This window comes from Mustela putorius, unplaced genomic scaffold (assembly GCF_011764305.1).
Source record: "Mustela putorius furo isolate JIRA1106 unplaced genomic scaffold, ASM1176430v1.1 tig00003952_pilon_pilon_pilon, whole genome shotgun sequence".
NCBI classification, from domain to species: domain Eukaryota; kingdom Metazoa; phylum Chordata; class Mammalia; order Carnivora; family Mustelidae; genus Mustela; species Mustela putorius.
Genome location: NW_025422096.1, coordinates 256,446 through 283,076, shown reverse-complemented (window position 1 = coordinate 283,076; position 26,631 = coordinate 256,446). Strand labels below are relative to the sequence as shown.

The window sequence follows — 26,631 nt, the reverse complement described above, 5'->3', positions numbered from 1 at the left end:
CAATGTCTTTCGTGATTTTGCCTATGCTTTAAAAGAAAAAAAAGTTACCCTTATCATTCTTATTAGTTTGAAAAAAAAACTAATAAAATACTAGTCTGTTATAAAATACACATGGAAGAATGTTCTGGCACTATCATACCCAATTTGGGGTACTAACTGATTAGGAAGATGAGACAGAATTTGGGAGCCCCTAGGATGAGTCTGTTTCTGGTTGGAATGGGAAACATTTAAGAATCAAACTAAATGATCTCTAATCCACTCTGGAATGAAACAGGTTATAAGGAAAATACAAAAGATGTTGAAATGGACCTGTTGGCTCATTGTGAGCTTTCCTGGTCGAATTGAGACCTCTACTATGATGCTTGTCCTCCATGTCCCACCCATCCCATACCTGCTATCCTGGCACCAAAGAGCCACCAGACTTTAGGCTCAGTCTGCAGTTCCAAATGGAAACCCTCTGTTCCCACAGTAGTGGACAGGATGACTCTGGTTGCTGGTGGAAGTGTCAGCTGCTTTAGTCCAACAGTTCAAGAGAGGATCAGAAGAGCATAAGGACGATATTGGAAAAAAAAATGCTCGGGCGAATTTCCAGAACACAATATTTCTCTTTGCAATTTTTGAGTGTTCTGTAGCCAACCTGCCAAAAAAAATTGAAAACTATAAATAGAGAGGAGTGGGAAGGAGAAATGAGTACCTGTCACAGTGCCAGCAAAAATAGGGAACTGAGAATTTTCCAGAGATTCAGAGTCAAAGGGGGTTAATATTTACTTAGAAAAGAAGTCGTGGGCACAAGCTCTAGGATGAAATGAAGGCAAGAGAGGGAAGTTAGGGAATCGAGAGAGAGAGAGAGACTTGACTTGAAGATAAAAAAAAGTCAACTTAAAGTCTCATTCCTCATTAAGGAAAGTACAGATCAGAGAAGAGGGGAGAGACTGGGATATAGTTGATCGCCGATTGTGTCTGGCTCTGATTAGAAGCTTTGTATCCACTTTTTAATTTCATCTTCCAGCCTGTTTCCTGGATTCCAGCTTCTATTTCCTATGAAATAGGTACCATCACCAAAGACGAGAGTCAAACATGTAACAGTAGTCAAATCTTTAACAGCGTGGACAACTAACTAACCAAAAGCTGGCCCGGGGACCCCTGCAGAGTCAAGTGTTACACGCCCAGTGCCTGGATCGCGAGGCCATGGTAGGGATCTTGGGAAGGGTTCAGGGTAGGGAGACACACAGCAGGTTCTGGCCAGAGGCTAGTCACCAAACTTTGTGTGGCTGAAGGGGTGTGTACCAGCTGAATGTCAGCTCCCAGATGAAACTGAGGGAAATGTCCTTTGGGAAGGTTTCCGCTGACTCTCTGCCTTTCCTTCGTCCTCCCCAGGGTGTTCCATTAGCATTTGGGGTCTGGGGTCTTGCCTGTTGCTCCTGGCTTTGGTGGGCCACGCCACTGCCACAGCCAGGGCTCCAAGTGGCAGTGAACTGTATGGGGTCTTGACTGTTCCCTCCCTGACTCTCGGAAGGAGAACAGGCAGCAGGGATTTTCATTCTTTGTTGGCACCTACTCTCTTCAGCAACCCCAAGATCAGTACCCCAGGCTGCACAAGCTCAGGTTCATGTCTTTACCAAAGGCCGGCAATAATTTCAGAAAGGAATGACAATGAAGGTAAAAAACAGTTCAACTACTCGCTCATCTGGACTTCTAGGGCAGGTGGGGTTCCCAGACAACTTTGTTCCGTCGGTCTGGCACCCTTGCCCCCCCTCTCGGTGCCTTGGTGATGAGTGTGGGCCTTGCTGTTTGTGCTGCCTGAATTTGCCCTTGTTGCTTATTAGCACTGTGGCCCTGGGCTAAAAGTCATGCCTCTCAGAGCCAATCGGAATAGCTTATTAGAACTATTGATTCTGACATAGTGGGCCTGTGCAGAAATCTCTCTTCTTCATCCCTCCTCCTTCTCAGTCTTCCCCTCCTCCACCTCTTCCTCCTCCTTCTTTGATGTGTAAACCAAGGTATTTGGGGAGCAGGGAATGATGTGATGTTTGGGATTTACTTTAAAATATATTCCAGACCTCCCCACTCCCCCAAAAACAAAAACACAGGCACTTCAGGGGCAGTAGAAGGAGGAGGGCCTATGAAACAGTTGGGGAAGCAGAGTGATAAGTACTGGGAAGGGCCGCGATCCTTCTGCTCTACACACTTTGGTGTATGCTTGAGAATTTTCATAATAAGAGTAAACAAACAAAGACCAAATAATGAGGCTTTCATTCCCTATATCCAAATGACCACAACAGAGTCATGCACTTTCATAGTTGCTCCCCTGGCAATTTATTCTGATTCTCCAAATAAGATTCCAGCTCTCATCCTACCTGTCATAGTCTCTGGATATTGACTGGGAACGTTTTCCTCAACAAGGCCTTGCCAGGCCCACTGCTAGGGAATGTATTGTTTCAGATTCTGTACTCACGTTTTAAAGATTCTTTTTAATTTATTTATCAGAGAGAGAGAGGGGGAGAGAGCGAGCACAGGCAGACAGAATGGCAGGCAGAGGCAGAGGAAGAAACAGGCTCCCTGCTGAGCAAGGTGCCCGATGTGGGACTCGATCCCAGGACGCTGGTATCATGACCTGAGCCGAAGGCAGCTGCTTAACCAAGTGAGCCACCCAGGCGTCCCTGTACTCACGTCCTAAAAAAAAAAGTGACCAGTTTCCCGTTTGGAGTGACTCGAATGCAAGACTCACTGTAAGCCCTTGTCTTGCTGTGTCCCACCCCTTTCTAAGTACTGCTTGTGCTATCTCTGTGAGCTAAGCTGCAGCCTGAAGGGCGCTCCTGAGATCTGTGGTTTGAGCTGTCAGAGTCTCACGGAGAAAAAAAAAGAGAAATGAATAATCATTTGACCATGACATTCCCACTAAAGGGGAGGACAGTGGGAGAAAGAGCAAGGGAAGAGGAAAGAAAAATCTCAAAATAAATGTGGGGTGGATGGCAGGAGGAGGAGGGGGTCTCGGAAATTGGGGGCAGGTGTGGCGATCGAACCAACGCTAGCCACAAACACACAATTCCGCCCATTCTAGAGCGGACTGGACATAAACATGCTCGCACCTCTACTTGTCGGCTGCGTTTTGTCGGCCGGCCGGTAGCGAGGTGATTCTTTAAGAGCTCTGAGAACCCAACCTTGTGGCCGCCCCGCAGCTGAGCTGAAGTGGAGCTGGGAGCGGCCCAGACGACCCGAGGCTGCCAGCTGACCACCTTCCTCCCTACAGATCGCTGGAGCCAAGCTCAGCGGGGGAGAAGCCACGCTCGCGGGTGGGTGCCGGGGCTAAGGGCGGAAGCCGGGTTCCCACAGAGGCCTCCGCGCCCAGGCGGCTGCAGCGGCGGCGCCCGGGGACCGGAGGCCTGACACCCGGAGGCGCCCCCCTCTCTGGAAAACCAGCTGCAGAAGTAAAGGGCCAACATCCCGCCACGGCTATGCTTCCCGCGGGACAATCTCGGGAGAAGGTCCTGGAAGAGGTTCGCAGGCCGATTTTCCGAGGGAAAGGGCGAGGTGGGGAGGGAGCGCCCCTGACCCTCCCCGCCCTCCCTTCTCCCGCTCACCGGGCATCAACAGCGTCGGGGCTGCCCCTGCAGAAACGTAGGCGAGGTTGTAGTGTCGCCCTCCCGCCGCACGGGGGCAGCATCACCTGCTGGCTCGGCGGCGGCAGCGGCCCGCGCGCGCCTCTCTTGGCGGGCAGGCGGAGGCAGGCGGAGGCGGGCCTGCGGCGTCCTCTTTCATTGGCCGGGCGGGGGCGCTGCCATGTTGAAGGAAGCGGTGCCTTCTGTGCGGTGGAAACTCCGTGGCTTCACCCGTAGCGTCGGGGAGCGCAGCCTCCTACCTTTCCTCCTCGCTCCAGTGTCGAGTGTCGGTGCTGAGAGGCGGCTGCCAGCGGGATGGAGAGAAGTAGGATGAACCTGCCCAAGGGGCCGGACACGCTCTGCTTCGACAAGGACGAGTTCATGAAGGTGCACGCCTGGGCTCTGCTCCCCGGAGCCGGGCCGTGGGTGGCCTGCCCTCCCTCCTTGGCCCTCCGGGGCCTCTCCTCGGGCTTCTCCTGCGGGCTTCCTGGGCCGTCCCCGCCCCGGACGGGTCCTCGGCGGGGACCTCACTGCACTTCGCAGTGAGTCTCTTGGCCTCGGGTGGGCTAGGTGCAGCCTGGAGAAAGCACTCCTGTGAAATCGTGCACATTGAATGAAAAGGCCTGAAAGTTCAGGGCAAGTGGTTTTGAGCTAAACGTAAAAGCCCCGGACCCGTAGGACCCGCCTCTGGTACCGTGCGGCACAGTCAGACCGCCGCTCCCCCGGCCTGACAGAAGCCTCCCAGTGCCTTGTGCCTAGAAGCTGAGCGACTGTGCGTTGAACACATCTCTGAACACACGTACTTACCAGGAATCGGGTCAAAAAAGGCACTTAACCTAACGTTTATGCCTGACTTTCGTCTTAAGCTCCCGGAATGAGAAATCTGAAAGACTGTACTGTCCTTACTGGTTCTGGTCCAGTACTACAAAGCATACCAAGCTCCTTTTCTAAAGTTGCCCTACTTCTCTTGGTGAGGTCAGCCTGAAGCTGGCAGCAGATAACTGTAGGACATAAACTTACAGAATAGAAATTTAAACTGAAAAGACTTTACTGACAGGAAAGGTTCATCAGACATAGCCTTGAAAATGTCCCAAGGTTTGAATCAGAGCCAGGAGGAGCTTTATCTGTTTTCTGTATCCCTCTGGGTCTGTACTTAAACTATCAAAACGTATATGTTTAATTTCTAAGGATTGGGATTTAGTAGCTGGTTTCAGTGTTAAAAAGTTTTGGCTCTGTAGGTACCTAAAATTCTGAAAAGAGTTTGAATTTCTTACTTTTTTATGGCTTCAAGTCATAATATGTTTTTTTTTTTTTGGGTTAACCAGCTAGTTCCTTTTTGATACTTGCATTCAGATCACATCTCCCAAACTCTGGCTTTAAAAGTGCTTATGTCTGGATCCTCTGCGGTGTGGCCATATCATTTTTAATATGTAGGGATGTCTAGACGAAGGTATATTGTACTCTTGTTCTTGTATGGTGATGTTAAGCCACTGTAATAAAAGGTGTAAATTGAATGGAGTGTCTGAAGGAGAGCACAGAGTGAATTCTCTGATCCAGAAACCTTTTGTTAACGAAGGACACGTGATGAGGAGAGAGGTCATTGGAAGAAGAAAAGGCACACACACAGACTTAAAGAATCTCAAAGCACAGGAAGTCTCTTTAGCTTGTCTGTCTTTGGACTTCGTCAGGCTTTCTTTGGGCCTAACACTAGCATTTTCTCGCACTTCCTCGCCCCGCCATCTTTCTCACTCTGAGCTGACAGAATGCCTTTGGTCAAAGCAGCTTCGGAAAATAGAAATCTCAAAATAGCAGTTCTAAAGTAGGACTTAGAGGTAGGAAGAGAGCAAACTGGGAAAGTGGCTAGAATGCCAGCAATTCCATATTCTTTCAAGGCTCTGACATTTCTGAATATAATGTACAATTTGTAGTGTTAATGAACGTGACCCCTTCATACATAGAAGGAAAATACATGGAACAGCTGTTCTGTGTAAAGTGGTATTGATCTTCTATGTGGGAGCTGGAGATAAAGGTTATATGCAATTTGTGTTTCCGTCAGAGAGATGTTTTGTTAAGTTACAGTTCCGAGGCAGAAATGAGTGGAGAGCTTGCTGTCGGGGTTGTATTTCTACATAGGTGTCTTGTTTGGCACATTTTGGAATGAGACTGGGATGGTAGAAAGGGAGATGGGGTGGGGCTGCGGTTGCACCTTGGACACTGCATACATTGAGGGGTCCACGTTGATGCAGTCTTCACGGTAGAGCTGCAGTCAGGTTTACAGCAGGAAGTTGCATGGTCATATCTGTTGAGTTCGAGCTGACTGGTGGCAGGAGACTACTTAAAAAGTCATGTTTATGAGATCTAATGAGAAATAGAAGGGGAAAGGTATGCAAAAGAGGTAGGTGATCAAAGTGCAGGAATGGCAGATGGGGAAGGGTCACCTGGGGCAGAGGCACTGGCAACATCATACTTTGTCGGCTTAGAAATATGAAAATCCTTTGGGTTGACAGCCAACTAATAGATGAGCAGGACATAAGGTATTGGTAGTAGGGGGAGAAAGTGGCATAACAGATAAATTAGACCATTTACATGGGTGTGCTATTGACATCACATGTAGCCTTCCTCTTCCATCTCAACATATGACTTCATCTCCAGTCGTACAGAAAAATTAGCAGCCATCCCACGGGACCTCCTCCATCCTGCTGATCATGATCCCATTCTTGTATTTGTCCCCTTCTCCTCCTCGCCTGGTACGGGGAGGGGCTCTCCTTCCTCCTCGGGTTCAGTCTCCACTCTGGCTCGGAGTCCATGCCCTCCCGCCCTTCCAGGAGCCTGCGAGGATCCTCTCCCCTGCACTCCTTCCCATCACGCGCTCCTGTTTGATCCTCTCCCACTTGACTGCCCCACCTCTAGGTATTGCCCTGTCACTGTCGCGCATCACAGCCAGTGCTCAGGGGTTGACTTGACTTTCCCACCTTCCACCCTTCAGGCCCTGTCGTTCCACTAAAGAGTTCTTACCAAAACTGTTTCTAAGTCAGCGCACCTGACCTTTCTCTGTCTCCTTACTCGACATCGCAGTAGACCAAATGCTCTGCATTGCTTCCTGTCTTTCTTCTTCCTCCTCTCTGATGTGTCTCCTGTGCAAAGTCATGCTCCTGGTAGCCACTGAATGCTAATTATGGGCTCAGCCCCGTGTTCCTTTCTTTCCCTAGATGACCTTTTGTGCAGCTTCATGACCACCTATCAGCAGGTCAGGCAGATTCCTGTCTCTGGCCCACACGCCTCCTGAGCACCAGTTCTGTGTATCGGACTTGCTGACCTTTCTTCTCGGATGTGTCTGTGGCCCCTCAGACTCATCAGGTTCAAGACGGAATTCATGAGCACCTCCTCCACTGAAAACCACCTTTCTTATTCTATTGCCTCTCTCAGTAAACACTTCATCCGTTTAGCCTGGAGTCGGGAAACCAGAAGTCAACTCCTACTCTGTCACCTTTCCAAAATCTAGTCTGTCACACCAAGTCCTGTGGATTTCGCTTCCTAAACCTCTTGAGTCCATATACATCTTTCCATCTCTTCTCGTACCTTTGCAGTGCGCCCTTGCCGTCACACCGTAGAAGCTTCTCACCCAGTCTCCATGCGCCTTCCTTGTCTTTCTGGCCCTTGGTCTACACTGCAGGCAAGCCACTCTTGTCAGAATGCGGATGTGATCTTGTATGTACCAGGTGACTGGTCAGTCCACCAGCTCTTGAAAAACCATTTTCCCACGCACTCGAACGTATTTCAAAGAGAATCAGTCCCCCATGGGGTAGTTTTCCTTGGTAGACAGTTTGTTTCTGTGCTGAGCCAGTCTGCCTCCTTCGAACTTCTCTGTGTCAGTTCCTCTCTGGAACTTGTGGCTTCGTTGGCACCCCGGGTAGGCACCTGATGACCTTTTCCATGAGAAGTGAAGGCAGGAGCCCTCTGGACGGTGAATGTATGTACCCTCATGTTCCATAGGTAAAAGAACCGTGTGTGGGGGTGGGGGGGTAAGTCCTTGAGGCTCCTCCCTGTTCTAATTGGGTGAACTGGGAATTTTGAGACAGGCAGCAGGTCCTGTGTGTCCTTGTTTGCAGGGAGCATGCATTCTGATGGACAAAACGGAAAAGGGGAAGAATGAGCAGCTGCTCAGATCTGTTTGTACTGTGCTGGCTGATTAGCTGTGACCTGCAGATGTGGGTCCCATCCTCGGCTCTGCTCTCTGCCTGCTTATGTCTGACTTGGGGCAAATCACTCGCCTCCGGCCTTCTGTTTGCTTGTTAGTATAATGAGGTGGTGCTTATCTATGTGATCTTTGCCGGCTCCTCTGAAAAGACTCCAGTCCATCCTGGCTTGCAGATAAGGAAACTGAGGCCTGAGGTGTGATGACTTCCTTTAAAGCCACACAGCTAGTTGGGGCCAATCACAGGCCAGATCTCCTGACCCCCACGCATCAGTCCTTGGAAATCCTACTGTAATATGTTCCTTTCCAGAGGCCACAGGTGGGAACTGAGGGAAGTGGGACAATCAGAACATTAAGAATAGCGCAGAAGATGGCACAATGTCCGCATGCCTTGGCACCTGCATTTCACCAATAGGGCCACCTCTTACCTTAGAAGAAGTTCCCACAGGGCTGGTGATCTGGATGCCTGGCCTGGAGCTTAGCTACGGTAAATGGGACCAGAGGGAAGTGATGGCTGTTTGAGGTGGACTTTGTTGACGGCGGCTGGAGATAGCAGCTGACAGAGGAGGAAGAGGGAAGAGTGACAGACGGCAGATAGCCGCAGGCCCGCAGGTCAGCCACTGTTGCCCAGGGTCGCCCATCCCCAGGAGCCGTCTTCGTATCACAGGAGCTGAGTGCTTACCCTGTGGGTTCTTAGTTCGATGTCACGTCTTGATGACAAGATTCCATTCTCTTCCGCATCAGTTTGAGACAGACATCGTAATGAAATTCTAATTAGCCAAATATGGAATGTAAGCCTGGAACTCATTTTATAGAGAAATTTTCTTATGTGAACTACTTTCCCTGATGATAGAGGAGTTGTGACGATGTAACATCAGATATAGTTTATCTGATTGGCACTTGTAAGAAGGGTTCCCGGCAAAAAAGAACTGTTTTTTTTGTTGTTGTTGTCCTCCCTTTTGATCTTTCCTTTCCATTCCTTTTTTTTTTTTTTTTGTCTTGTGAGCGGTCATCTGATTTATAAAAAGATGCAACAAAAAGTAAAATGGTACAAGATAATCAGTTTCAAAACATAAAAAAATGAGTGTCTTTAGCCATAGCTCAGAACAGAGGAACTGGGTAAGGAGAATTGCTTGTATGAACTGGCAACAGGAAAAGTTGGTAAAGGAGAGCTGAGGAACTCTATTAAGACATAGGAGTGAGGGGCTCCATCATCATCTGGCATTCGCTCAGTTGTCGTCTATATGGTTAGAGATGTCCATGATGGGAACTCCAGCAATCTTCTGGGTCTGGGTCAGCTGATGCCACAGTGTAACACTCTGAATTACTTCCGTACTGAGCAGTCATCTGCATAGTTTGTCTTGTGTGTACGTGGTAATCGTTTGAATCTTGGCTCTTTCGCAATCCTTAGAGCCTCTTGATACTTTCACCCCGGTTTCTCAGTTTCAGCCATTACACAGTCAGTTGTACAACTGGTACACTTGGCACACAGCCCGTCCATCATTGACCGGTCAAGTTTGGCCTAAATAGAAAAGTTGATAAAGTCGGTACCAACCAGGATGTGGTAAGTCGGCCCAGCTGTGTGTTTATATTGGAAAAAGCAGGAGGGATGTTGGGGGACTTTCTCTTTCCTTGAGTGCATGGGATCCTTCTTTTCTTTCTTTTTAGGTTTTAATCTGTCCTTCTCTCAGAGAAGGATCTCAGAGCTAAGCATTCGCTTCCCGGTCACATACTTCTTGCTTTCTCTTGCTTCCCCATGTTCACACCATGCCCATTTCTCCTTGCTTTTGATTTTCTAATTCACTCTTTGTAGTACCATAAAACTTATTTAAATAAAATGTTGGCCTACTAAGTTATTGATTATTAGTAAGTTCTTTGTTCAAAATTTGAGAGCAAGAAGAAGTATTATGTAAATATATCTTTTTGTTATTTAACTAGTCTTACAACATTTAGCATCAAATTTCTTGAAACATTTAAACAAATTAATCACAAAACTGGGGCTTGGGCTCTTTCTTTCTTTTTTTTTTTTTTTTTTTTTTAAGTAATCTCTATACCCAACATGGGACTTGAACTCACAACCCTGAGATCAAGACCTGCACGCTCCAGTGACTGAACGAGCCAGGTGCCCTTTGGGCTTTTTGTTTTTAAGTTCCTCAGGTGAGGGGGTGCCTTAGTGGCTCAGAGGGTTAAGCTTCTGCCTTCAGCTCAGGTCATGGTCTCAGGGTCCTGGGATCGAGCCCTGCATGGGACACTCTGCTCAGCATGGAGCATGATTCCCTCCCTCTCTGCCTACTTGTGATCTCTCTCTCTGTGTCAAATAAATAAATAAAATCTTAAAAAAAAAAAAGTTCCTTAAGTGATTCTAATGTGTGACCAGTGTTGAGAACTCTAGCACTGGATAATTCCTTTAAATAGCTCAAGAAATTAATTTTGAAAAGCGAACTAAAAGCCTACATAGATTATGATTGGTGTTAAATTGAGGGGAAAAAAAAAGAGATAAAGAGAAGAAATCAGCTGGAACAGAGTGTAATTAGGTACTCAAATATTTGTTAGATGGATAAATACATTTACGGAATGTAGGGTTTTTTTTTTTTTTCTCTTCATAAATATGTCAAATGGGTATATAAATTCAACAAAGGAGTTTGATATAAAATTGATGAAAATGTTAGAACAGAAGTTTTTTAGAATTTCAGTGTTACTATTTCATGATGCTTTTAAGATGATCTCTCTGTAGATGGTGGGAAGATCTTGTTAGCATATGTTTTTAATTTCTCAAGCTTGAATAATTTAGTCACCGAACAAAGATTTAGAATGAGTTTTGGGAGACACAAGTCCTAGATTATGTCCCCACCTAGCTGGGTCAGAGATTTGAGAGCAGGGGCTGGAGGGAAGAGCTCCAAGGACATTTTTGTATACATGCTGATACCTTGGGCGGGAACACTCTTCCCACACTTCCTGTGGCTAGCTCCTTTGTGTCATTTGGATCTCAACTCATTGTTCTATATTTCCTGGTTCATCCAAGTTAAAATACATCCCATTTGTCACTCAGACCTTTACTGTGTCCTGTTTTCTTTTTAGCTGTGATCACTATTCATTAATCACTATTTGATCACTGTTCATTAATATAATGTTTGTTTACATATTTATTTTCTCATTTCTGCATTAGAATATCTGCTCCTTAAAAGCAGAGACCTTGTCTTTTCTTTTCATGACTGTGTCCCCAGGTCTTAGAGCAGAGCTGGAGTTGCATGATAAATATTTGAGGAATATTTATGGGATATACAGGGACATTTATTCATCTCTGTTGTCCATTGTTTTCAAGAATGGTTGGAAACACACACATACGTGAGCTCACACAAACTTTCTATGTCTTTCAACCCCTATGTAGTGTGCAGATTAGTGCTTAACTATTTTGGTTTTTTTGTCTCGATGAAATGGGACATGTTTCAGGGCAGAGCTCATAAATTTCATATGCCCTCTTAGTACTTCTCATCATTACAGAGTGATGGTTCTGGGGGATTCTGCTTCTCGTGGAGATAGTATATAGTGATTTTATAAGTCCATGTATCTGGGAAGGAGTGTTTTACTTCTTGGCAGCTTAGAGAACTTCAATCTTTCCAAATTCCATGTAATTTTCATAGCATTAAAGCTACTAATTTCAGATTATTGGTAAGTTTTAAATGATTAATTCCCAGGTTACTTTGAATTAGTCTTTGTTTGCCATCCCTGATTGCAGCTAGTTAGTAAAGTAGCTAAACTTTTAAACTCTACTTGGTTTTAATTTTGAGTGATGTCACTGCTTCTCTCATGGTTAATGGTTCTTAATTACCTGCAGCTTGTCTGGTTTGCTCATTTATTTTCCTGTGTTCCAACACCTCTTGTGATCTCCCAACTTCTGGCCTTTTGGGGGATTTGTACTTTAACTGGGTTCAGATAGGAAATACCCCTGAGTACAAAGAGAAGATATTTTTCTTCTAACTTCACTATCTCCTATTATTAATGTATTACATTGTTGTGGTACATGTGTTACAACTGATGAACCAGCATTGATACAGTATTAATTAAAATCCATGGTTTACATTAGGGTTCACTCCTCTTTCTATAGTTCTGTGGGTTTTGACAAATGTATAATGTTATTTACCTACTGTTGGTATCTTACAGCCTAGTTTCATTGCCTTGAAAACCCCTGTACCTCATCTATTTGTTTCTTCTCCTCTCTCTGCTGCACCCTCCTCGCTCACCCCTCAGCCCGGGATCTTTTGACTGTCTAGAGTTTTACCTTTTCAGAGGCACCTGGCTGGCTTAGTTGCTAGGGCATCTGACTCTTGATCTCGGGGTTGTGAGTTCTAGCCACCACATTGGGTATAGAGATGACCTAAAAAATAAATAAAAAAATAAAAATGTTGGTTAATTTTTACCTTTTCCAGAATGCCATAGAGTTGGAATCATATAGTATTTAGCCTTTGAGACTGGTCTTTCACTTAGCAATATGCATTTAAGGTTCTTCGAAGTCTTGTGGCTTAATAATTCATCTTTTAATTGTCGAATAATCCATTGTGTGGGTGTGGCACAGTGTACCTGTTCACCTACTGAAGGAGATTGGATTGCTTCCAAGTTTTGGCACTTCAGAGAATAAAGCTGCTGTAAACATCCGTGTGCAGGTTTTTGTGTGGACACTAGTTTTAAGCTCTTTTGGGTAAATACAAAGGAGCACAATTACTGATCTTATAGTGAGAATGTGTTTAGTTCTGTGAGAAACTGCCAAGCTGTCTCACACAGTGCCTCCCATTTTGCATTCTGACCAAACAGTGAATGAGAGTTCGGTTGTCCCACATCCTTGCTAGCATTTGGTATTACTAGTGCTTTGGATTTTTTATATTCTACGTGATATGTAATAGTACCTTGTTTAAATTTGCAATTTCTTAATGACATACAAAGTTGAGCATCTTTTCAGATCCTTTTTTTTTCTTTTTTAAAGATTCTATTTATTTATTAACAGCACAAGCACATGGAGAGGTAGCAGCAGGCAGCGGGAGAGGGAGGGAAAAAAAGCAGGCTCCTCGCTGAGCCGGGGGCCCAGTGTGGGGTTCAGTCCCAGGACCTGAGCTAAAGGCAGATGCTTAACTGACTGGGTTTCCCAGCCACCGCTCTTTTCACATTTTTAAATTAGGTTTGATTTCTTGTTGCTACTAAGACATCTTTATATTATATTTCTTATTTTAAGTCCTTTACCATGGATGTGTTTTGCAGATATTTTCTCTACTCTGTGACTGGTCTTTTCATTCTCTCTCTCTCTTTTTTTTTTTTTTTTAAGATTTTATTTATTTATTTGTCAGAGAGAGAGCGAGCGAGAGTGAGCACAGGTAGACAGAGTGGAAGGCAGAGTCAGAGGGTGAAGCAGGCTCCCTGCGGAGCAAGGATCCCGATGTGGGACTCGATCCCAGGACTCTGAGATCATGACCTGAGCTGAAGGCAGCGGCTTAACCCACTGAGCCACCCAGGCGCCCTCATCCATTTTTTTCTTTCGTAGATCATGCTTTTGGTTTTATATCTGAAAAGTCATTGCCAAATCCAAGGATCCCTACATTTTTTCTTATGTCATCTTTAAGAAGTTTTGCATTTTACGTTTAGGTTTTGTGAAAGGTGTGAAAAGTTTGTTTTTATTCTTTTCATTTGTTTGTTTTTTCTTATCAATGTCCCATTGTTCGGTTCCATTTGTTGAAGACTGTCCTTGCCATTGAGTTGCCTTTGCCTGTGTGTGTGGATGTTGTTCTGGGCTCTCCACTCTGTTCCAAGCACCTGTCTCTTTTGCCAGGCACCTTCTGTCTTAATCACTATAGCTTTAATAGTAAGTCTTGAGATTGGGTGGTGGCAATCCTCAATTTCCTTTTTTTCCCCGCTCTTTAATATTTTGTTGACTACTCTGGGACTCTTGGTTTTCCAGTTTTCCATCCAAATTTTAGAGTCAACATGTTGGTATCCACAGAATAACTTCCTGGCATTTTGATTGGGATTGCATTGAGTCTGTCGATCAGTTTGGGAAGAACTGACCTCTTAACAGTATTGAGTGTTCTTACCCAAGATTATGGACTTTCTTTCCACTTCACATCTTACCTTGCTTGTTATCTTTCATCAGAATTTTATACTTTTTCTCATATAGATCTTGTGCATATTTCGTTAGATTTGCACCTAAGTATTAATTTTTTTTGGTATGCTAATGTAAATGGTCTTGTGTTTTTAACTTCAAATTCCACTTGTACATTGCTGGTATATACGAAAGCAATTGACTTTTTAAATTTTTTAATTAAAATTCAATCTCGTTAACATATAGTGTACTTTTAGTTTCATGGTTAGAATTTCGTGATTCATTGGTTGCATACAACACCCAGAGCTCATCCCAACAAGTGCCCTCCTTAATACCCCTCACCCAGTTACCCCAACTTTCCCCTCTCCAGTAACCCTCAGTTTGTTTCCTGTAGTTAAGTCTCTTGTGATTTGCCTCCCTGTCTGTTTCTATTTTTCCTTCCCTTCTCCTATATTCATCTGTTGTTTCTTAAGTTCCACATGTGACTGAAACTATATGGTATTTGTCTTCCTCTAGTTCCATCCATGTCCTTGCAAATGGCAAGATTTTGTTCTTTTTGATGGCTGAGTAATGTGTGTGTGTGTGTGTGTGTGTGTGTGTGTGTGTGTATACCACATCTTCTTTATCCATTCATCTGTTGATGGACATCTGGGCTCTTTCAATAGTTTGACTATAAACATCGGGGTGCTTTTGCCCCTTCAAATCACTTTGTGTACTTTGGATAAACATCTAATAGGGCAATTGCTAAGTCGTTGGGTTGTTACATTTTTAACTTTTTGAGGAGCCTCCATACTGTTTTCCAGAGTTGCATTCCCACCAACAGTGTAGGAGGATTCCCCTTTCTCCACATCCTCGCCAACATCTGTTGTTTCCTGACTTGTTAATTTTAGCCATTTTGACTGATGTAAGGTGGTGTCTCATTGTGGTTTTGATTTGTATTTCCCTGATGCTGAGTGATGTGGAGCCCTTTTTCATGTGTCTGTTGGCCATTTGGATGTCTTCTTTGGTCTGTTCATGTCTTCTGTCCATTTCTTGACTGGATTTTTTTGTTTTTTGGATGTTGAGTTTGATAAATTCTTTATAAATTTTGAATACTGGCCCTTTGTCTGATACATCATTGGAAAGCAATTGACTTCTGTATTTTAACTGTGTATTGTGCAGACTTGCTATAATCACTTGACTAGTTTCAGGAGGGTGTGGGGTGTGAAGTCTTTGTATTTTCTGTAGACAGTCATGTCATCTGTGAACAAAGTTTTATTCTTTCCCAGGTTATATACCTTTTGTTTCCTTTTCTTACCTTATTTCATTAGTTTGGCCTTCCAGTATAGTATTGAATAGTAGTAGTAGGAGGGACATCCTTGCCTTGATTCCCTGTCTTCTATTTTCTGTATTAATATCATGTTAGCTGTGGATTTTTGGAGACATTCTTTATCAATTTGAGGAAGTCCTCCTATTCCTAGTTTCCTGAGGGTTAATAATGAAGAGGTGTGGATTTTGTTAAATGTTTTTTTTCCTCCCTTCATTGATATGATCATGTGATTTTTTTTTTCTGTTGATATGATGGATCACATTGATTTTCTAATGTTGAACATTCTCTAATGTTGCATACCTGGAATAAATCCTACATGACCCTGGTGTATAATTTTTTAATATAGTGTTTGCTTTTATTCGCTAATTTTTGTTGAAGATTTTTGTGTCTGTGTTCATGAGAGATACTAGTTTGTAGTTTCTTTTCTTCTAGTATTGGTTTTGGTGTCAGGGTAATAATGATCTCCTAGAATGATTTAGGAAGTATTCCTTCTAGTTTTACTTTCTGGAAGAGATTTTAGAGAATTGTGTAGTATTCCATAAATGTTTGGGTGAATTTACAGTGATTGGGATTGTTAGCAGTAGCCCTCCCTTCTTTCATCTGATATTAGTAATTTATGTCTTCTACCTTTTTTTCTTTGTTTGCCTGGCTAAGGGTGTATCTGTTTTATTGATGTTTTCAAAGAAACAGACTTGGGGTTTATTGATTTAAAAAAAAAAATCCTGGTTTTAATTACATGATTTTCTGCTCTAATTTTTATTTTTTTTCTACTTCCTTTAGGGTTTTTTTTTTTTTTTTAATGATTTTATTTGACACAGAGAGAGTCAGTGAGAGAGGGAATACAGGCAGGAGGAATGGGAGATGGAGAAGCAGCCTCCCTGAGCAGGAAGCTCTGATGCAGGGCTCTGTCCCAGGACCCTAGGACCATGTCCTGAGCCAAAGGCAGATGATTAACCAACTGAACCACCCAGGAGCCCCTCCTTACTTTAGATTTGATTTTGTTGTTGTTGCCTAAAATGGAAGCTTAGATTATTGACTTTAATCTTTTTTTTTCTAATATTTGCATTCAGTACTGTATTTTCCCTTTAAGCAGCATTCCACACATTTTGCTACATTGTATTTTGTTGAGACTGGTCTCCTGTCATTTAGAAGTGTGTCATTTAATCTCCATGTATTTTGGACTTCTTCAGCTATCTTCTGTTACTGATTTTTAATTCCATTGCGGTCTGAGAACATACTTGGTATAATTTTTATTTTTAAAAATTTGTTGTGTTTTGTGGCCCAGAATTATTCTGTCTTGATGAGTGTTCCATATGAGCTTAAGAAGAATGTGTGTTGCACTATTACTGGGCGAAATTGTCTGTGTACATCTGTTGTACGGTAATTGATGGTGGTGTTGAGTGTGCCATGTCTGGACTGAATGTCCACATCTGTCAGATCCTTGTTGCCCTGCTGCTGGATCGGCCCATTACTGATGGAGAAGTGTTGAAGTCACCAGCTGTGATAATGGAATTGTTTATTTCTCCCTGCAGTTCTGTTAGGTTGTGTCTCACCTGTGTTGATCAGGCACACATACATTAAGGATAATTGTGTCTTCTTGGTCAGTCGATTTCTTTATCATTATGTAATGCTGCACTTTATGCCTGATAATTTTCCTTCTCTGAAATCTGCTTTGTCTGAAATTCATGTAGCTACTCCATTGTTCCTGTGATTAGTGTTACTTTGGATTTTTTTTAATGTATCCTAGCATTTAACTTGTTGATATTTAAGTTGTTTCATTTTTCATCAAAATATAATTCACAAAGCATAATAGTTGCCATTTTAAAGTGAGTGTACTCTTCTCTGGTTTTTAGTATATTTACTGTGTATATGGTACATACGTCACTTTTGTCTAATTCCAGAATGCTTCCATCACCCGAAAAATAAACCTCTTAGTTCCAATTCTCCCCTCCCCTTATTCCCTGGCAATCATGAATCTACTTTCTGTTTTTATGGATTTGCCTTTTCTGGAACATCTCATATCAGTGGAATTGTATAACACGTGACCTTTTGTGTCTGGCTTCCTTTAACCTGAGAGTAGAATGTTTTCAGACTTCACTCATGTTGTAGCATGTAACAGTTTATTCCTTTTTATGGTTGTGTAAGAGGCTCTTCACATTTTATGTATCCATTCATCAGTTGATGGACGTTGGGTATATACTCATTTGGCTGTTACGAGCAGCACTGCTGTGCACATTCACGTACAGGTTGTGGCAGGAACATCTGTTGTCAGTTCTGTCGGTGTTATACCCCTAGACGTAGAACTGCTGGGTAATTGTACGTGTGTAACTTCTTGAGGAGCTACCGAGCTGTTTGCTGCCTTAGCCACACTATTTTACATTCTCACCGACAATACAGGAGGGTTCCAGCTTCTCCGCCTTCTTGCCAGCACTTTTCTTCTTCTTTTTTTTTCTCTTTTTCTTTTTCTTATTTTACCATAGTTGTCCTAGTGGGTGTGACGTGGCATCTGCATGTGCTTTTGATTCGCATTTCCCCAATGACTAAGGATGTCGAACATCCCGACATGTGCTCTTGACCGTCTGTGTATCATCTTTGGAGAAATGTCTATTCAAAAGTCTTTGGCTTGTTTTTAAATTAGGTTATTTGTCTTTTTGTTGTTGTTGAGTTCTAAGAGTATATTTGCATATTCTGGTTATTAGGTCCTTGTCAGACAAATGATTTGCAGATACTCTCTCCCATTCTGTGGGTTGTCTTTTCACGTTCTCCGTAGTGTCCTTTGACACACGAAAGTTTTTATTTTGATCAAGTTCAGCTTATCTAATATTTCTTATTGCTTTGTGTATCATGTCTAAGAAAGCTTTTCCCGATCCAAAGTCATACAGATTTTCACCTGTTTTCTCTGAGTGTTACAGTTTTTACTCTTACATTTAAATCTTTGATCCATTTTGAGTTATATTTTTGTGTATGTGTGACGTTGCTGTTCCAAGTTCATTCTTTTGCATGTAGATATTCACTTGTCCCAGTAGTAGGCACTCGAAAAGACTGTTTTTCCCCCCATTAAATGGTCTTGGCATCCTTGTGAAAAATCAGTTGACCATAAATGTATGGGTTGTAAATACTTTCTTTTTGAATACTTGGGAAATCTACACTATAAAGTAAAACCATTCCTAAAGTAGTAAAACCATTCTTGGTTAAGTGAAATGGGTCTCTATTATGGCACTGTGAGTTTGGGTTTGCTTTTCACAGCAAACGCTGCCTAACCCAGTATTCACAGATGTTCCGAGTTATTTAGTCATGTGTTATGCAACTTTTGTTTATCTGAGAACAAATGCATAAATGGTAAGTTGAGTACTAATATTACCTAATAGCATTTGTTCACTGAGGCTAAGTTATATGATTTATTTATTTATTTATTTATTTAAAGATTTTATTTGAGAGTGAGAGAGTGCAGGGAGCAGGAGGAAGGGACAGAGGGAGAAGCAGGCTCCTTGCTCAGCAGAGCGCCTGATGTGGAACTCAAACCCAAGAGACTGGGATCATGACCTGAGCCAAAGGCAGATGCTTAACCAACTGAGCCACATAGGCACCCCAGTTATACAATTTAGAATGCCATCATGAAGTTCAAGAACTTCAACAATGTGTAACTGAGGCAGGGAAAGTGATCGACCTAAAGGTATACAGTTGGTGAGTAGGATGGCCAGGATTATGAACCGAGACCCCCTCCCGTGATGTACTACATAACTATGATGTAAGGTCTGAGATGGTCTCAGGAGAGAAAGGTCCAGGCTAATTTGGTCACCAGTGTAAGAAGCAGGTGGCTTTCTGTAGATGACTGTGAAATTACGGTTTGGTATGAAGTCCTTCTCTCCGACACTAGCAGGGTCAGTCTTTGGTTGATTAACTAAAAAAGTCAGTTTAAACAAGTACTCTTAGGGAATGGTACATACAGTTTTTAGCATTTTATTTGGAAAAAATATATGTACATTTATTCTCCATTGAAACAGTGCCAGGTCTTTTCTCTGGAAACTGGCCTGCAGATTAGATTTCTGAGTTATCACAGCACTTGGGTCGCTCAATAGGTTAGGCATCTACCTTCGGTTCAGGTCATGACCTCGGGGTCCTGGGATGGAGTCCCGCATTGGGCTCCCTGTTCAGCAGGGAATCTCCTTCTCCCATTGCCCCTTTCCCTGCTCATACTGTCTGTCTGTGTCTCAAATAAATAAAAAGAATCTTTTTAAAAAAAGCTTTCTATGTTGTCTTTTTTTGCATTCAGTTTCAGTTTCTTTAACTGAATTGAGTGAGAATCCTGTGATCACTCCCTCCCTGCCTGGTACTTGGTCATCTCACCCATACCTAACTTAGCAAAAATTTTCTTATTGATTTCTTTGTATCAAATCTTTCCAAAGTAGCTGTGTTAGTTTTCAAAAGAACAGTGATTTTTTTTTTTTTTGCAGTCATATTTTGTTGGTTTACATAGTGTTTAATGAAGCTGTAAATTACGTAAGTGTAGGTGTCCTTAACTAGTTTGGGAATCATCACATTTGATTCTTGCTGACTAAACAGGTCATGGAGTAGCAGAGTCACAGGGGAAGTAGATAGTAATTTATTGCCTCTAAGCATATAAGCCTACCGGGGTATCACAGTATTGTAAAGGGGAAACACAGGATAGCTAATCCTGTGAGACCAATACTTGGAAATAGGTTATGAAAGATTTGGAACATCTGTTCAATGGGACACTCAGCATGCACATAAAATATTAATAGAAATGTATGTGTTTTACGTAAAGACATTCAAGTTATATTTTTAGATGGGAAATTTTTTTTAATAGAATGGGTTTTTATTTTTTATTTTTTTTAAGATTTTATTTATTTATTTGACAGAGAGAGAGAGAGGTCACAAGGAGGCAGAGAGACAGGCAGAGAGAGGGGGGGGAAGTAGGCTCCCAGCTGAGCAGAGAGCCTGATGTGAGGCTTGATCTCAGGACCCTGAGATATGACCTGAGCCGAAGGCAGAGGCTTAACCCACTGAGCCACCCAGGTGCCCCTAGATGGGAAATAGTTTAGAAGAGCATGAATATTTGTGTGTGTGTGTGTGTGTGTGTGTGTGTACACATATGTGTGTGTACACACATACATAGAGAAGGTCTGGGGTTTCCATTCAAGATGGTGGCATAGGAGGATCTTGAACTCATCTCTTCTATGAATACACACTGAATCTATATAGCTCCATATGGAAAAAAATTTCCTGTGGAAAAAACCCTACAACTAGCTGAGTGACTCCTACACATTAGGTGAGTAAGGAAAAAAAAAAAAACCTATGTTGAAGTAAGAATCAGTCTTGCCATAAACCCCACCCCTGGTACAGCGACCTGGGATTGGGAGGGTACTCAAAACCCCAGGCTTCTCCCTGAGGAGCAAAGGGTTTGAGCCCCACTTCTGGCACCCCAACTTCCAAGACGTACATCTAAGAGACAAGACCCCAAAACATCCAGCTTTGAAAGCCATCAGAGCTTGCACCCATGAGACCCACAAGGCTATAGCAAACTGAGAAAACAGTTCTTAAAGCAGTCGCGCGCGAGTAGACTGACCCACCCTGGAACTCAGCACAGAAGCAGCAGACTGAAATGGGTTCAGATTTCTGTGAAAGAGGCTCATTTGCTTATCTTAAAGCCCTGAGGGGCAGGCATCTAATTTAACACATGATCTGGGAGCCTAGTAAGGTATTCTCCAAAGATGGAGCTGATGGGTACCATCTTTGCGCTGTCCCTCTACCTCGCTTCTGCTTTCTGGTATCTCCTGGAAAGGAGCTTGAATGCTCGTATGATGCCCCGAGGTTTGCAGTTGCTACCCAGGGTATACCTCTAGATCACCTGGCTCTAGCGGCCAGCAAGACTCACACTCACAGTAGTGAGTATCACAGTATTTACAACAACCAAGACTTGGAAATAACTAAAGTGTCCACCAACGGGGTGAATGGATAAAGAAAATGTGTGTGTATACGATGGAATATTACTCAACCATAAAAAGAAGGAAGTCTTGCCATTTGCAACAACATGGATGGACCTTGAGGATATTGTGCTGAGTGAAATAAGTCAGACAGAGAAAGAGAAATACTGTATGATCTCCCTCACATGTGGAATCTAAAAAACAAAACAAAATGAAGTCATAGAGAACAGATTGGTGGTTGCCAGAGGCGAGGTTGTGGAGGAAATAGATGAAGGGGTCCAGTGGTATAAACTTCCAGTTAATAAGATAAGCCTTGGGGATGTAATGTACATCATAGTGACTGTAGTAAATAATACTGTGTATTATTGTATATTTATTTTATTATTTTTTATTAGAAATATGTATTATTAGCCCCAGGGTTACAGGTCTGTGAATTGTCAGGCTTACACACTTCCCAGCACTCACCATAGTACATACCTTCCCCAATGTCCACAACCCCACCACCCTCTCCCTACACCCTCCCCCCCCCCCCAGCAACCCTCAGTTTGTTTTGTGAGATTAAGAGTCTCTTATGGTTTGTCTCCCTCCCAATCCAATCTTTTTTTTTTTAAAGATTTTATTTATTTATTGGACAGACAGAAATCACAAGTAGGCAGAGAGGCAGGCAGAGAGAGAGAGAGGAGGAAGCAGGATCCCCGTTGAGCAGAGAGCCCGATGTGGGGCTCGATTCCAGGACCCTGTGATCATGACCTGAGCCGAAGGCAGAGGCTTTAACCCACTGAGCCACCCAGGTGCCCCCCTCCGAATCCAATCTTGTTTCATTTTTTTTCCTTCCCTACCCCCACACCCCCCACTTTTTGCTCTCAAATTCCTCATATCAGGGAGATTGTATGATAATTGTCTTTCTCTGATTATTTCACTCAGCATACCCTCTAGTTCCATCCACGTCATTGCACATGGCAAGATTTCATTTCTTTTGATGGCTGCATAGTATATTATATATATATATATATATATATATATATATATAGATTTTATTTTTATTTATTTATTTGACAGAGATCACAAGTAGGAAGAGAGGCAGGCAGAGAGAGAGGAGGAAACAGGCTCCCTGCTGAGGAGAGAGCCTGATGTGGGGCTCGATCCCAGGACCCTGGAATCATGACCTGAGCCGAAGGCAGAGGCCTTAACTCACTGAGCTACCCAGGTGCCCTATATTATTATATATTTAAAGTTGCTAAAGCTTAAGAGTTCTTAGCACAAGAAAAAAATGTGTATGTTTGGTGATGGATGTTAACTAGTCTTAGGGTGATCATTTCACAACAGATAAAAATATGGAATTTTTATGTTGTACGCCTGAAACTAACATGTGTCCATTATATGTCAGTTTCTTTAAAAAGTAATTGATATTTTATTTTTTTTTTAAAATTATTTATTTATTAGACAGAGATCACACAGGCAGGCAGGGCAGAGAGGCAGGCAGAGAGAGAGACAGGGAAGCAGGCTCCCTGCTGAGCAGAAAGCCCAATGCGGGGCTTGAACCCATAACCCTGGGATCATGACCTGAGCTAAAGACAGAGGCCTTAACCCACTGAACCAGCCAGGCACCCCAAAAGTAATTTATATTTTAAAGAGAAAGACTAGGGCACCTGGGTGGCTCAGTCAGTTAAGCGTCTGCCTTCGGTTGAGGTCTTGATTTCAGGGTCTTGGAATGAACCCTGGCATCAGGCTCCCAGCTCAGCAGAGAGCCGGCTTCTCCCTCTGCCCCTTCTCCCACTTGTTCTCTCCGTCTCTCTCTCTTAAATAAATAAAATCTTAAAAAAAAAAAAGTAAAGAGAAAGACCAAAACAAAGTCTGGAAGAATGTGAATCGCTGTGTTAAATAGTGAAGAAAAATAAACATTAACAGTGCTTAACTGCAGAGCATTAGAGAGTGGGTGATTTTTTTTTTTCTCTCTTACATAAGTATTTCTTGGTTGGTTGAAAGTTTGACAGTGAACATTTGTTACTTTTAAAATTAAGAAGAAAAAGCTGTTTCTATTTTAAGAAGAGCCTCTTTGAAATGTATAATTAAAAGAAATAAAATACCTGTAGAGTTAGGCAACAGGAGAGAATGGTCTTGGTGAGGGGCCCCCTTTCCCATAATCTTAGGAAGTGAGCAGACCCCCTGATGTCCCTGTGTGTGTTCCCCTGCAGTAATACGGCCTCTTATTCTTTCTCTGATCTTATTTTTCTATGTAAAATGTGGTATCAGTGCAATCATTTTTTCTTTCTGGTTTGATTTTCAGGAAGATTTCGACGTCGATCACTTTGTGTCTGACTGTAGGAAGCGTGTCCAGCTGGAGGAACTAAGAGGAGATCTGGAACTCTACTATAAACTTCTTAAAATAGCCATGGTCGAGCTCATCAACAAGGATTATGCAGATTTTGTCAACCTTTCCACAAACTTGGTAAACCTGAAATTCACAAGTCCTACACACACACACACACACACACACACACACACACTTTCTCTCTCCTTCATATTTATTAAAAGGGCAGAGTTTTTAGAAACCTTTCAGTTGATTACCCCACCAACCCCACCAGAAACTTGAAGAAATTACCAATTTCATTAATAAAAGAACTAAACTTTTTGGAATACATTTTTTTGTTTTTTTTTTTTTATTCATTTAAGGTTGCTCTAGTTTGATTATGTTTCAAATTCATTAGTCAACAGTGAAAAGTAAAGGATAATAATACCCAAGGGGTTGTTTTATTAGTTGCTAAGTGATTACCCTGAAGTCTTCCTTGATTTAGACTAATTTGTAGGAGCAAATGTCCACCACTCTTACAATGTTTAATTTACTCCCAGGTATATCTGTTAGCCAGAGCTAGGTTGAGGGAACATTGGCCAATATTGATATTTAAAAAGTTTGGTTTTATAAAAATATAAGAATGATTTGCAGTGAGCTTATCAATTGTTTGTAAAAGCCGTTTAGAAGAAATGTTTGAATTTTGTTACTTGGCAGAAAAGTCTCCTTGTTGATGCTTCATTTTGTTTTAAATCTGTTTGTCCAGAGAAGCACAGAAAGTTGCAGCTCCGTGGGAATTTCAAGAAGCATTAAAATTAATGATGCACATTTGCTTTTGGGAAATATACCACTAAGATAAATATCCCAATAGGATTAAAAACCTAGAAAATTTTACTTCTGTTTAATTTCTATTTTTCTCAAGGCTCATAATAATGTTTAAGAGAGACGTAGCCCGTCAGACTTTCACATCAGCTGGCTGAGTATCATCAATTACAGACAGAGAACTGTTCACCTTCTGTGAAAATTTTTCACATTCATTTAAAATGTCATCTAAAAGCAAATTGTTCTAAAGGAAACTTCGTTTCTCATGACTTCCCTTATTTTTATAGTTTCATGTATTTCAACAGATTTTTTTCATATTCTATGAACTACATTAATGGCCAAATAACACTTCTGTTGTTTAGCTAGTTATGTAGCAAAATACGGTTGTGCCAAAAAAATAACTTAAATCTGGTACTGCTTTGATCGTTAAATAGATACGTCACTATTACTCCTTATCGTGATGTGTTTGTGCCAACCTGGTTTTGCCTTTAGGTTGGCATGGACAAAGCCCTCAATCAACTTTCTGTGCCTTTGGGACAGTTACGAGAAGTTCTGGTAAGTCCCCAATTAATGAAAAGAGTCTGCTGTGATGCCTGTTGTCCTCGTCGGCTTTTCTCTAAGAATTCTTTCATCTGTTAGTTGGGTGGTACTGGTGGATTTATTTTAATGGTTCATGATTATAATATTCACCTTCAGAAGAGTTGTAAATGATTTTGTTTTTGCATATGCTAAAAACCTCAAAAAACATGTTCGATTTGAAGAAGACATATTCTCAGAGTAGACAACCATAAGATGTCAGGGGAGAGGAAGCATATTTCCAAATTCAACTTATTAATGCCACTTTGGTCAGATGTAAGTGGTTTCTAACTTATGAATGACTTGTATTTTAACAGTTTGTAATTTTGTAAATATCCCCCCCCCCCCCACGTAATCTACGTGTGGTTAGGTTCCTGGGCTGATCTACAAAAACTGTGTAATCCCTAATGGAACTGAAGGATAATATAAATAAAATATAATACTTAATAAATGTTACATTTGCATGTTCTCTCAGAAAAATCTCTATTGTGTGAATGGGACTCCCCACCTCTAAGCCATTGGGAATAGGAACTCCACCTGGGTGAACAGTGGAGGGGGAGTTGTGGCATCACTTCTAACAGAAAACTGTGCTGCCCTGTCTCCCCCCCGGCCCCCCCCATCTGTGTCTGGTGCCCTGACTTCCGGCCTCTGTCCGTTCTGATGCCCTGTCGTAAACTTGTCATAAACGACACCATCCTTCCTTGTGTGTCTCCTCTAGCTTTAGTGGCCTCGTGCATCCCTCCCCTTAAACAGTGCCTGCATCCTAGAGAGAATATAAGGAGAACATAATTTAAGGGAAGACACAGTACATGGTTAGAACCAAGAAAAATGCAGAGTCACGGAAATATCAGTGCTGAGAAGCCTAGGGGAGGGGCAGGCAGGAAAGAGTTTGTGAAATAGGTAAAAATCTTGAGTTGTGCCTTGAGGTAGCCAATACTTTCCATGGTTTATGTCTCATTTGAATTTTACAAAATCTTGTTAAAGGTACTTTTCCTTGGAATGGAAGGGATTTTCGTGGTCCGCTGTTGGATTCCACACCAGCCGCTGTGGGGCTCTCCCACTGCCTCCTTGGTGTGCCTCTTCCTCCCGGGGGGCTCATAGTGGTGTTGTTTCCCAAGCCTAGCCTTCCTTTGGCCTCCCACTCTTCTCGAACCCCCTCCCTGGAGGCAGATTTGCTCTACTCACACAGGCTCCCGTCCCACCTCACCCCCTGCCATCACCGTATCCCCTCCCTTTTCCATGGCCTGTTTTTATGGCCACTTTGGTCCTGCTCAGCCACAGGCCTGACCTGCCTTTCTGGTCCCAACTCTGAAGCTGTTCTGTGAGATTCTCAGACCACTGAGGGATACGACTATATCTGTCTTCATTGTATCCCTGTGGGCTGCCACAATACTGACGTCCAGGAGGTGTTTCATAATGTTGATGGAGTGAATTAATTCACCTTCCTGTGGAATTTTTGTGTGATATGCCTACTTCATTCTAGTTGTTTCTGTTAACCTTTGTTTTGGCCCTAATTCCTAATTATCTCTTTATTCATTAGCTTCTGGACATGTTTCTCTACCTCTGTGCTCTGCCTTTTTCTGGTCTTCTGTTCTTCATTCTTGATTCCTGGTATTTCCATACCCACATTTCATCATCATGCATCAGTGCTTTGACATTCTCTCATTCTCCAAAATATGCAGAATCTAAAGACCTCATCTCAGTGAAGTTGGCCCTCCATTCCTATTTTGCTTCTCTCCAGAAGGAAGCCTGCAGTGCACATGGCTGTGTGCCTGTCTGACCCTGCCCCTGAGTGTGTGTGCACTTACAT

General features: G+C 42.7%; 1 pseudogene; it reads left to right on the top strand.

Moving 5' to 3' along the window:
• The first annotated feature begins 3,781 nt into the window (after positions 1 to 3,781).
• The window catches only part of LOC123389136, a 43,758-nt pseudogene continuing 20,908 nt past the window's right edge, over positions 3,782 to 26,631 (top strand).